The sequence below is a fragment of the Bos mutus genome, chromosome 16, assembly GCF_027580195.1.
Source record: "Bos mutus isolate GX-2022 chromosome 16, NWIPB_WYAK_1.1, whole genome shotgun sequence".
Classification (NCBI taxonomy): domain Eukaryota; kingdom Metazoa; phylum Chordata; class Mammalia; order Artiodactyla; family Bovidae; genus Bos; species Bos mutus.
The window spans coordinates 41,790,679-41,803,985 of record NC_091632.1 but is presented as its reverse complement, the minus strand read 5'-3'; the positions used below and the strand labels follow the sequence as shown (position 1 = coordinate 41,803,985).

General features: G+C 50.5%; 1 long non-coding RNA gene across 10 annotated transcripts; it reads right to left on the bottom strand.

Moving 5' to 3' along the window:
* Positions 1–1,393: 1,393 nt before the first annotated feature.
* LOC138991269 (uncharacterized) lies at positions 1,394–10,529 on the bottom strand. Of its 10 annotated transcripts, none has more exons than XR_011467276.1 (6): positions 9,841–10,210; positions 9,323–9,381; positions 7,693–8,930; positions 7,380–7,448; positions 5,969–6,080; positions 1,394–5,134 (listed from the first exon to the last, which is right to left on the bottom strand). It is a non-coding gene; the product is annotated as an uncharacterized lncRNA (long non-coding RNA). The 10 variants fall into 10 exon arrangements; XR_011467278.1 differs by having other exon boundaries at positions 1,399–5,840; positions 5,965–6,080; positions 9,841–10,212; XR_011467275.1 differs by having other exon boundaries at positions 1,400–5,840; positions 9,841–10,211.
* Positions 10,530–13,307: the final 2,778 nt, after the last annotated feature.

Below are 13,307 nucleotides of genomic sequence, written 5' to 3'. Positions count from 1 at the left end.
TTTCCTGGTGGTCCAGTGGTTAAGACTCTACACTTCCAACGCAGGGAGAAAGATCAATCCCTGGTTGGGGAACTAAGATCCACATGCCGCTCAGCCAATAAATAGATAAGTAAATAAGTGAAATGCTGGTTCTGAGGCTCTTTGGGAAATATTTTTTAAAAAGTCAATAGAATTTAGGGGGGAGGGATAAATTAGGAATTTGGGATTAACAGATACACACTCCTATATAAAAAACAGATAAACCACAAGGACCTACTGTATAGCACAGGGAACAATATTCAATATCTTGTAATAACCTATAATGAAAAGTGAAAGTGAAAGTCATGTCCGACACTTTGTGATCCCATGGACTGCACAGTCCATGGAATTCTCCAGGCCAGAATACTGGAGTGGGTAGCCTTTCCCTTCTCCAGGGGATCTTCCCAACCCAGGGATAGAACCCAGGTCTCCCACATTGCAGGTGGATTCTTTACCAGCTGAGCCACCAGGAAAGCCCTATAATGGAAAAGAATCTGAAAAAGAATATATATGTGTATAACCGAATCACTTGGCTGAAATTTGGAAATCCAGTGCTGAAACATTGGAAATCAAGTATACTTCAGTTAAAAAAATCAAGAGCATTTCAGTGTATGACAATAGGGTGGCAGGGCACTGAGGGACAGGGTCACTTCTCAGTGACACCTAATGGTTCCAGGTCTACCCTTTGCTCCTTCTTCCTTGAGTCAAGCCTGGTCAAGAGTGGGCACTCAGACATCTTGCCAGTGTGCCAGGTCACTTGAGTTTATAAGTGTGCCTAGAAGTTGACCTGTCCTGTCCTGGGGCTCAGATGCCTGCTGCAGTGCCTGGTCAATACCTGTCACTTATTTTCTTGGGGCAACTTGCTCCAGGGTCTGTCTGCTGGGGCTGAGACATCTGGCCTCGGCTCCATGTTCAAAAAAGATGCTTAGATTTTTAAAAATAATTTCTAGTATACAGTGCAATTCTCTTATATTTGAGTTGTGTGTGTGTTGAAAGCATTTGACTTTACTGTATTATTTTTTTAATTTTATTGGAGTATAATTCATTTACAGGGTTTCCCTCATAGCTCAGTTGGTAAAGAATCCACCTGCAATGCAGGAGACCCTGGTTCAATTCCTGGGTTGGGAAGATCCACTGGAGAAGGGATAGGCTACCCACTCCAGTTTTCTTGGGCTTGCCTTGTGGCTCAGCTGGTAAAGAATTCACTGGCAATGTGGGAGACCTGGGTTCGATACCTGGGTCGGGAAGATCCCCTGGAGAAGGGAAAGGCTACCCGCTCCAGTATTCTGGCCTGGAGAATTCCATGGACTGTATATTCCATGAGGTCGCAATGAGTCGGACACGACTGAGTGACTTGCACTTTCACATAATCATTTGCAGTGTTGTATTAGTTTTAGGTGTACAGCATAATGATTTGGTTATACACATTCAGGCTTCCCTGATGGCTTAGACGGTGAAGAGTCCACCTACAATGACGGAGACCCAGGTTCAATCCCTAAGTTGGAAAGATCCCCTGGAGAAGGGAATGACTACCACTCCAGTATTCTTGCCTGGAGAATCCCATGGACAGAGGAGCCTGACGGGCTATAATCCATGGGGTTGCAAAGAGTTGGACATGACTGAGAGACTAACACTTTCTCTTTCACTGTCATATATTCAGGGCTTCTCTTGTGACACTAGTGGTAAAAACACACCTGCCAATGCAGGAGATGTAGAGACGTGTGTTTGATCCCTGGGTGTGGAAGATGCCCTGGAGGAAAGGGGATGGAAAGGCATGGCAACCCACTCCAGTACTCCTGCCTGGAAAATTCCATGGACAGAGGAGTCTGGTGGGCTACAGTCCACAGGGTCATAAAGAGTCAGACGTGACTGAAGCGACTTAGCACACATGCACACACATACATATTTTCATTCTTTTCACATATACGTTATCACAGAATATCATTATCTATTTTATATATAGCAGTGTGTGTGTGTCAGTCCCAAGCTCCCAATTTATTCCCCCCTACCTTTCCCCTTCGGTGACAAGATTGTTTTTGAAATCTGTGAGTCTGTTTTATAAGTGAATTCATATCATTTTTTATCAGATTCTTCATATGAGTGATATCATAGGACATTTGTCTTTTTCTGTATGACTTACATCTAAGAGCATTAAATTTTAAATGTTTAAAATGCATTTTTCTAATCCTGTCTTGACATCTCTCCATCCTGTAAACTCCCAGGTTGCCTTAGACGCGGCATTGGCCTGGATGCCTCATGTCCTCTGACTGGCCCTGCCGCACGCAAAGCACTGCCCTTTTGTGATCTGAAGGTCACCTTGTCCTGCAGCCCCAGTGTTGTAAACAGTCCGTTCAAGTTCTCAGAGACACCAGGCTTCCGTCTGTGTGATAAATGTGCTTATTTGATAACAGGGAGTGGACCAGACATAAGTGGTTTTTAAAGAAAAGTACAAATTAGGTTTTTCTTCAAAACAGGAGGAGTAAGATAGGGTGGATAAAAATCTGAAAATGGGTCCAGATTGTCTCTGATGCTCCCTCCCCTCTGGCCTTCACCCCACAGGTCTCCCAGGCAACCTTGGAATCTCCGAGGGACTCCAGGTCACTAAGAAGCCTCCGCTTAGCACTTGTGCTCAGCCTAGCAGCCTGAGCACCACATTCGGTTGCATCTGCCCATCTCTATCTTCCCCTCTGGATGTCTGTACTAATAGATTCTGTTGGGGACACCAGTGCCCACGGGTCTCTGGAAGGTACACGCACTCTCAGGCATCTCCTGGGGACTGCAATGCCTTAACTCGAAGGAGAAGTCCCTCCCAGCAAAGTCCCTTTTTGGAGAGAAGGGTGGTGAAGGAGACTGGAACAGCCTGCCAGGCACCTGCAGGCCACTTCCCTGCACACCTGGTGCTGGAATTGCATTGGTTTTCACAACTGCTTTGCTTCTTGGCTTCCCCAGCTCCCTGGAGGCCCAAAGCAGCTGCTCTCCCAAGGTGTTCCTACCAGGGAAGGAGACCCAGCTCCAGCAAAGATGTCCTGTGAGTGCCCTTTATCTCTTCCAGATGCTTGCTACACATGATTTTCTGAAGGCTGTGCTAAGCATTCTTTCTATTTATAGAAAGATAGAGGTGATGCTAACCTGACAAACTAAGGGGAAAGGGGTGATGGCTGCAAATACAGAAGTTGGTAGCATCCGCCCAAAGGGTTGAGGACGGGTGTTGGTGTGGCCAGCCAGAGAAGGGGTTCCAGTAAGTACAGGGGCCTGAGGCATCATTCATAAGCGTCATCCCCATGGTCCTATGTTGGAATGTCTATATATTCTAGGATCTGGGAGGCTTTCCAGCTTTCTCGTTGACCTCAGCATTCCTTTGGGGGTAGACTTACTTTAGGTGGGTGGCTCATTCCACCAATTACTGTATCTCTTTAACATCTGTCCCATTTCGTGGGGGGTCCTAACCTGTCCTTGGCATTTTTTTCTTTTTTCTGGCCATGCTTCGCAGCATGTGGGATCTTAGTTCCCCAATCAGGGAACAAATCCACGCCCTTTAAATTGGAAGCACAGAATCTTAACCCCTGGACCTCCAGGGAAGCCCCATGTCCTTGGCATTTCTATAACATTCCCCACTCAACAACCTCAAAGCCCAGGCATGGAACTGTGTTCAACCAACCCTCCAAGGATGACCCTCTCTTCTATAGGACAAGCCACTTTTCCTTCTGGCATGGGTTGACTTTTCTTTTTCTTCTTCTTTTTTTTTTTTTTCCTTTCTAATCAATAGAATAAGGCAGTTATCTACATCAGAAATAAAATGCTTCTGGGAATTCCATGGCGGTTCAGTGGTTAGGTTGGGGCTTCCCTGATAGCTTAGTTGGTAAAGAATCCACCTGCAATGCAGGAGACCCCGGTTTGATTCCTGGGTTGGGAAGATTCTCTGGAGAAGGGATAGGCTACCCACGCCAGTATTCTGGGATTCCCTTGTGGCTCAGCTGGTAAAGAATCCGCCCTCAATGCAGGAGACCTGGGTTCGATCCCTGGGTTGGGAAGATCCTCTGGAGAAGGGAAAGGCTACCCACTCCAGTATTCTGGCCTGGAGAATTCCATGAAGTCCACGGGATTGCAAAAGAGTTGGACACAACTGAGTGACTTTCACTTTCACTTTCCAGTGGGTAGAACTCTGTGCTTCCACTGCAGGAGGCCCAGGTTCGATCCCTGGTTGGGGAAACTAAGATCCTGCAAGCCATGCAGCACAGCCAAAAAAAAAAACTAAAAAAGAAATAAAGTGCTTGATTTATCAATCAATCAACTGCTCCATAGGGCTATCTCCTAAGAATAATTAGACCTGTCTCTGTCCTCAATTAGAAAAAAAGGTGAATTTGATGCACAAGCCACGGGGCAACTTTAGGAGCTGGAGAAACGTAAAGCTGTATTTAGTTAAAATGCCCAGTCAGCATAGCCATGAGTAAACACTTAAAGTAATTCTCCCCTTTGTACAGCATTTTGACTTCTTACATTTATTTGCTATTTTTAATTCAGTGGAGATTTCTTCACCAACCCAACAAGTCAAGTTGCGCTTCCTTATTCAGAAGTGGGGTTTTGAAGAGTGTGCTTGCTGACACAAGGGCTTTGCAAGGGCTAGGCAGGCTCCCTGGAGCACCCCCACAGGTTACACATAGGTCCCCACACTGGCCCATCCACCATGGGCCCACCAAATGACTTTCCGATATATCAACTGAAAAAAAAAAAAGCACGACCTCAGAGCTGAGAGTTTTGTTTTATTTGGCGGACATCTTTAAAGAACTTAAGCCCAGGACATAACCTCTCAGATAGCCCTGTGGGACTGCTCCAAAGAGGCAAGCGAGGAGCCAGGATACATAGGAGTTTCTGCAACAAAGACCAAGTAGTCAGAACATCAAAATATTGCTGCTATTGTTGTTGTTGAGTTGTTCAGTCATGTCCGACTCTTTTGCGACCCAATGGACTGTAGCCTTCCAGGCTCCTCTGTCCATGGAATTCCCCAGGCAATACTGGAGTGGGTTGCCATGCCTTCCTCCAGGGATCTTCCCAACCCAAGGATTGAATCCTTGTCTCATGCACTGGCAGTCGGATTCTTTACCACTGAGCCACCTTACTGTTAAAGAACACCAGACATTTCAAGTTAAGGAATTTAGCGCTTGTCTATGCATGGGAAAGTTGCAAAAGTCTGGGCTTGCTGACGTCATTCCTTGGTATACCCTCTGCTCTCTGGGCCAGAATACCGTGTTTTCTCATCCTGAGTCTCCTCAGGGTACCCCCTGGCGGTGGCTGCAGCGGCTGACTTCTAGCTGGGGAGTGGGTGCTTCCTGCCTCCATCCTGAGTTCCCTCAGGGCTTATGGTCTATGTGGCTGGTAATGTGGTGGCTTGAAGGTTGCAGCATCCTTGTTTACCAATATGGTAAACATCTGTCATTCACAGACGCAGGGTTGCAATAGGCAAGTCCTCCCCACCACCAAGCCCCCTTTCTTCTGCAGGGTCCAGTCTCAGACCCCGTGTCACCACAGTCCTGTCTTCGAGGGCATAAAAGACAGGCTGCTTTGGACTTGTCAGTACCTGCCAGGGTCCAGGCAGAACAGCCACAGGATACCCGACTCCCTTGTGTTACCTACACCAGGATTAGATTTTCTTTTGTATCTTGGCCCAATTTATTTATTTCTTTTTATGGTTTCCTGTGGCATACGGGATCACAGTTCCCCAACCAGGTATCAAACCCACAACCCCTGCAGTGGAACACAAAGTCTTAACCACTGGACCACCAAGGAATCTTCTGAGTCAGGGGAGTTAGCATTTATCAAGCGTGCTGGAGTAAAAAAAGAAAAAAGAGTTATGGGGCTTTCAGAAACCTGCTGGGTTCATGCCATTTATTTTGGGCCACTAGGAAGAATGGTGCCCCCCTTTTTTCCCTCTACTGAGATATAACTTACACACCGTAAATTTCACCACTTAAAAGTACAGTTTGGTGGGTTCCAGTATACAGTCACCCCTCTGTATCCATGGGTTCTGTATCCATATCAGTTGCATGAATTTCACTGACAGTTGACTGAAAAAAATTAAAAGAAACTATTTCCAGAAAGTTCCAAAATGCAAAACTTGAATTTGCCAATGGCCAGCAACTATTTACCTATCATTTACGTTAAACTTAAATGGCTACCCAATCCAGTATTCTTGCCTGGAGAATTCCATGAACAGAGGAGCCTAGCAGGCTACAATCCGTGGGATCACCCAGAGTCAGAAACAACTGAGTGACTGACACAATGCTATACTTATTTACATTGTATTTATATTGCATCAGGTGTTATGAGTGATCTAGAGATGATTTAAAGTATACAGTAGACTGTGCATAGGTTATATTTAAATATAATATTACCTTATTTTATGTAAGGAACTTGCCTGTGTGCTGAGTCACTTCAGTCATGTCTGACTATTTGTGGCCCTATGGACTGTAGCCTGCCAGGCTCCTCTGTTCATGGGATTGTCTAAGCAAGAATATTGGAGTGGGTTGCCATTTCCTTCTCCAGGAAATCTTCCCAACCCAGGGATCGAACCTGAGTCTCTTGGGTCTCCTGCATTGGTAGGCGGGTTCTTTACCATGAGCATCTTCAAATTTGAGGATCTTAAGAGGGCCCTGGAACTGACCCCCACTTAGATATGGAGGGAGACTAGATTCACAAAATTGTGCAACCATCAGTGTGATGTAATCCTAGGATATCACTATCCTTTTTTACATTTAATTTTTTAAAATATTTATTTATTTGGCTTTGTCGGTTCTTAGTTGCGGCATGCAGGATCTTTGGTTTCAGCATGTGGGATCTAGTTCCCTGACCAGCGATTAAACTCGGGTCCTCTGCACTGGCAGCATGGAGTCTTAGCCACTGGACCACCAGGGAAGTCCCTAGCCTTTTTTTTTTTTTTTTTTTTTAATTCACACTTTTGGACAAGATCAACCTCATAGGCTGATTCGGAAGTAGGACTTCTTGGGCTTCTGTGGTTAAATTTAAGACATGAATGCCTCCCGGGTGCACTGTTTTGAAGCTGTGTCTGGGTGGGGGCCATGAACTGAAGCTTGTGCATGCTACCTCTGTAGCCCCCTTTCTCTATAGTGCCCTTGCTTGCTAGTCAGGGGTGTGTGTACATCTGCATCTGGGTATGGGATGAATTCTAGGGGAAATACAGATGGGCTGAACACCCTTGGTGAGACAGACTGACATATGGAGATGCCTTTACAAACCAGTCCTCACTTACACAAACATGATTAAGGGGGGAAAAAAAGAGGCCTGAATGTGGTTTGGCCTCTGAATGGAAAAGTGGATATAAATCTTATTTCAAGTCCTCTAGTTACCGGAGTCTGGAGTCTCCCAAATGTACTCCTTCATCTGTCAGCCGCCCAGGTCAAGGCGTTTCGGTGGCTCTGAAAGGAAAGGGAGAAGAAAGGACCAGTGAGGGTGGAGGTCTCAGCTGGAAATGCTCCCAAACGTCCATAAGTGTGGAGCAGGGAACTATAGCTTCCTTGGGCCCAGGGCTCCAGAGGTTCCTTAGGTAAGCTGATGAAGTGCCTGCTGTGTGCAGCAACTCCATTTACTACAGTCTTTACAACCACCTTGAGGGGTGTGGGGGTCGTTCATTCATTCCACCAACATATATTGAGTCCATACCGTGAGCCTGATGCTGTCTGTACACACAAGAACACCAAGGCGTGGAGAGGCTAAGCAATTTGCCAAATTGAGGCCAGATGCAGCTGCTTAAGGAGTGAGGCTTGGGAGTCAGAAAGGAATGAATATGGGTCCTGGTTCCACTTCATTCTCCCCCTCGTGATGGTGGCCAAGTTTTACCTTTCTGGTCCTCAGCTTTCTCACCTGGAAATGGGGTAGTACTGGTATGTATCTCACAGGACTGTGTAGAGAATTGAAAGAGATTATTATCTAGGGTGGATTTAGGTTGATGCCTGGCACACAGTGTCTCCCGCACTGCAGGCAGACAGAGCCACCAGGGAAGCCATCCCCTGGAGAAGGAAATGACAATCCATCTATGGGATTTTCTTGTCTGGAAAATCCCATAGACGGAGGAGCCTGGAAGGCTACAGTCCATGGGGTCACAAAGAGTCAGACAAGACTAAGCGACTTCACTTACTTTCTTTCTGGCACACTGAGCACTCAGTGTGAGTTAGCTTTATTATTATTATTCCCCGAGGTCACACACAGAATCAGAATTAGAACCAGCTTTTCCCTTCTGTCGCCTGTGCCACCTCCAGAGCCACTGACCTCATTGAAAAGAAAGTGTTACTCGCTCAGTCTTTGTGACCCCATGGACCGTATAGCCCACCATGCTCCTCTGTCCATGGGATTCTCCAGGCAAGGATACTGGAGTGGGTTGCCATTCCCTTCTCCAGGGGATCTTCCCGACCCAGGGATCAAACACGGGTCTGCTGCATGGCAGACAGACTCTTTACTGTTTGAGCCACAAGGGAAGCCTTGGCCTCATTAAATCCTCCTGAATCTTTGAGGATCTGCAAAGACCTTCCCCACTCAAGCTACCGTACAGTGATGGCCACCCTGGGGGGAGGGTGGGTGGGAAATGGTCCTCTGCCCATGTGGGGAAAGGTAGCTATCCAGTGCATCTGGGCATTCTGACCGGCTCTTTCCTTCTCTGGGACTTTTCTAGAATCCTTGGAAAAGGCTGGGAACGTGGGCTCCATGCAGACTCATCCCTGTGAGCTGGGGACTGTCATCTGTCAAATGGGGTCAGCTCACAGCTGGCCTCACTTGCTCCCCGCAGTGTGCATGTGATGACATGCTTGGGGCAGCAGCCACTTCCCGCCAAGGACCAACTTCTCCCAGTGCAAGATGCAGGTGTCTCATGGGGCCAAGAAGACCCTAGTCCTTCAGTTGTGTCCCTGTGGAGGAAACAAGTTCCTGCAGGGTCTCGGTGCATCACGTGCAGAGTACCACCAAGTGTGAGTTTGCTAAGAGGGTTTGCCTCGGAGGAAGCAACAGCCCTGAGCGCAGAACTCTTGCAGGGGGAGGCCTGGGTAACTCCTCTTTCCTTCATACCAGGCCGTGAGGGCCGCAGGGCAGTTTGTCTCCCAAGGGTCCCAGGTCCAAACCTGGTCGGATTGGGTAGGATCTATGGTGGCTGGGGGCAGGGTGGTGGCTGGGGAGTCCCCTCCCCACAACTGAGAAGGGCGTCTTCGGGGCCACCGCTGCACATGTGTCCCCATCAACCCCAGGGGCGTCCCGCGACATGCGCAGGGCAGTGTAGAAACCGCGAGGACAGGGAGGCGCGCACCTCACCACCTCACGGGCTGCCCGGCGCCTCGCCGCGTCCGAATCTGTGCCTCCGGGGACCTGTAAGGCAGATGCTGGGGGCTGCACCCGGCCCCTCGGCTCAGCCGAGCCCTGCCCCCGCGCGGTCCCCGCCCGGCGCGCCCAACGCTCCAGCGCCGCATCTCGGCGATGACCACCACCCGCCTCTGCGCCCCTGAACGCGCGAGCCGAGCCACCTCGGCGGCAAGCAGCGCCGGAACTTGGGGGCGCGGTGAGTGGGGGCGGGGCGCCGGCGGGCGGTGGCCCCTGCCGGGTGTCTGATTCTGGCGCTAGAAGTCCTTCCCCGGCTCCTCGAATCGGGGCTGTTAGGTCCTTCCCTGCTTTCCAGGCTGGCTATGTCCCGGACACGACAGGTCCAGACCTGGGACACCTCCCTCATCCGCGCTCGGGACGCGGTTTCTCCTTCCCTCTTCCTGGGGTTGAGGCCCGCGGGTTGGGCATTGCGGCGAGCGGGCCCCATGGTTTCGTTTGCTTTCTTACAGGCCACCCTCGGCCCGCCTGGGCTTCGGTCCCGCCGCGGAGCGGCGAGAAGCTCCCGGAAGAGTCGCGATGGCCGTGGAGTCCGGTTGTCGGCTCCGGGAGCGCGCCCCGGGAGGAGACGAGGGGCGCCGCGCTGTCCGCGCTGTCGCAGAGGACGCACCAGTCCCCGCAGGCGGCAGTGGTGGAGGGGTCGGGACCCGATGCCTGTGGGGGACCGGCTCCACGGCGGAGCGCGCTCGGTGCCCCGGCAGCGCGCCCCGCCGCGGCACCCCGGTCTTCTGTCCTAGCGCACACCCCACCCCGACGTGACTCGGGTGGTTGCCGCGCTCCCGCCCCGTTCCCTGAGGGCTGGCGCCGCCCCCACCCGCCCCTCCGCGCCCTTACCTGCGCCCTTTTCCTTCTCAGGTGGAGGAGAGGGCCAGCGCCCTGTCCTCTGGAGAGAGACGACTCCACGGATCTGGGGCCAGAGAGACGCGTCTCTCGCCCCGGGGCCGGGTGGTTCGCGCAGGAGGAAGGACCGCGAAGCGGGCTCTGCCTGGGCTTGCCTGGGCTTGTTCAGAGCCGGGCTGCTTCCCTCGGTGGCCGCGCCGATCCGGGGTGATTTCGAGATTTTGCGGGAGCCTTGGAACCAAACCCCAGGGAGGAGGAGGCCGGAAGCCTGCGCGACCCGTTCGCCGTCCAAGGATGGAGCCCAGGTAAACGCTTGCGTTCTCGGTTGGTGTGAAAGTTGGTAACAGAGGCAGGAGATAGAGCAAGTACTTTAACAACAATAAAGAGATGTCTGTTGAATTCTGCGGCCTCAGAGTAGTAAGAAGAACGTCCAAGAAACAACAAAATGCTCTTTGATTTCATAATCTTGAAAGGATTTTTTTTTTTTTGGATTTTGCATGGCTGGTTATTTTTCTCCTCCTCAGTCTCCGTCGTGGGTGCAGGAGGGCTCACTGGTCTAAGAGTGGAAATGGGGATTCTGATTTTACTGCCGCTGCTCAGCCACGTGCTATCTGAGCAAATACCTTGACTTCCTGAAAGTGGGGACATTGAAGCTAGGTCCCCAAGGTGGTTGTGACAAGTGCTTCAGTCACTAAAGGAGTGTTATACAAGAAGTCCAGCCCGCCAGTTCGTGTTTTAAAGAGAGGATTTCAAACTTCCAGTCTGGAGGGTTGTCTTCCTTCTCCTCCCCATCCCAGTCTCTCCTTGCTCCCCACCCCCACCCCACCCCACCCCCAGCTGGTAAAAACGCTGTCCAGGCTTGGGGCCGCAGGTCAGGATGGCACTTCCGGGTCAGGATGGCACTTCCGGTAGTTAGTTCACCTTCCTGGTAGGCACAGGAGCCATGCTTGGACGCCCACCCTTGGTTTAGGTGGATGAGGCTGGCACCTCATAGGGGACCTGCCAGTGCTTCACGGTTTCTGTGCTGCTGGGGCACAGGGAGCAAAGGGACCGCGTGCTGGGCAGACAGGCCCAGGGCGTTAGCGCCCCCAGGCCCCCATACACTCTCGCTGGTCTCCTGCAGCAGGAAGTGGCTGGGCGTCCTGGATAAGTGCCTGTGGAGCTCTTGTGGCCAGAAATCGTGTCAGGAAGGCAAAATGGCCCCCTGTGAGGTATGTGGGGCCAGTTCTGCCTCTGCCCCCAGATCTGAGAGACCTCCACGACAATGGCCGCTCCCCTGAGCCTCTGTATGGCAGTGGCTGAAATGGGAGGCCTAGGGAGGAGGGGGTTCTCCTGTACTCCCTGTTATTCCCCTTGAAGATCTATCCAAGAGCAGAGAGCTGATGGGGACATTGGCTGGTGCCCTGAGGCCACTGGCATCAGCTGCCCTGTGGGTTAGTGGCTTATTTCCTGAGCTTCCCAACCTTGAGGACTGGCCAGGGCAGTCCTGCTCCACCTGCCAATCCATCTTTCTCTGGCCCCAAGAACCCCTTGGTTACCAGGCTGGGTGTCCCCAAGAACTGCACTTTTACGCCCCACCCCTTGGCACCCATCACAAATCAATGATGCTAAACCTAGACTGGCTTCGGGTCCTTCTCTCCACCGCAAGCCAGGCAGCACTTACCGTTGATGGTACAAGCAGGTCTTCCCGAGCCCTGAACCTGCCCTTGTAACTGGGCCCTGGGCTAGCAGGTACAGGAAAATGAAAGCATGTGCAAAATGGTTAGAGGCTGCTCAAGCCTCGGGTTAGAGGAGGTCAAAAGTAGGCAACAAGAAAATGACTTGTCAGCACCCATTCATTCACTCATTCAGCAAATATTATTGAATCCTTGCTGTGTGCCTGCATCATCTAACCCTGAGAATACCCCCATGAGCCAGACAGGCAGACCCTTGCTTTGGTGGCGCAGCTGATCTGATGGAAGAAAGAGGCAATAAATGAACAAAATAAATATTTCAAATAATGTTAGGTCATGATAAATGCTGTGAAGGAGTTGGAGGGTGAAGTGCTGGGAGGGGTGTTGTTTCCCTGGGAGGGTGAGGTTAAGTCAGTGAAGTGAGGGGAGCGTTTTTTAGGTGGGAGGGTCAGCAAGTGCAAAGGTGCGTTTGAGAAATTTACAAGGAAGCCAGAGAGGCTGGAGGTGAGTGGTAACTGTTTAAGTTGGGCAGGGCTGAGAATTTAGAATGAAATCCAAAGGGTGATGTTCCCCAGCCTTTGGAGGGTTTTGAGCTACAAATATCATGATCTTATGTTTTGAAACAATGGCTCAGGCTTCTGTGTAGAGAACATACACAGGAGTGGCAGCTAGGGAGTACCTACTAGAGGTGATTCCTTGGTCCTGCTAGAGACCACAGTGGCTGCAGGAGGCCTGTAGCCCAGAGGGGATAGAGGCCATAGCTGTTGAAGGTAGAGTCAACTGAGTCTGTAGCTGGATGGACAAGGGAGGATGGGCAGGGAAAAAAGAGACGAAAATGACTGAAGTTTGTGGCTTGCACAGATGGGTGAATCATTTATGGAGGCGGGGAGAACTGGGAGGCACAGGCTACAAGCTTCTGATCTGGCTACAGTAGGTCATCTGTTAGACACCCGAGTGGAGATGGTATTGATGCTGGCAGCTGGAGCATAGGAGAGAGTTTAGGGCAGGGGAATCTTAGTGACTACCTTATACCTTGAGACTGGGTGAGGTTGCTGAGGGGGATTTGGGGAGGCTTGGGGGAGAGCTTGAGAAGAGGTAAAGGAGTCACCTTGGGAGATGGAGAGAGAATGGACAAGGGAAGTGACAGAACAATATGGCACATGCTTGATAAATATTTGTTGGGTGGATAGACACATGAAATGTCGTAGGACTGCTGTGCAGTGCTGAGTACCTAAAGGCCCAGCGGGGGATGTAACAGGATTTTAAATGGGACTCACAGGGCTGGGGAGACACCAAGGCAGTCTGTGGAAGTGGAAGGGATATGATCTGAGCCTGGGAGAGCAGCCAGGATTCTGCGGAGAGGGAAAAGTAAATTGAAGGGAATGGCATTAGCAAAATTAGGAA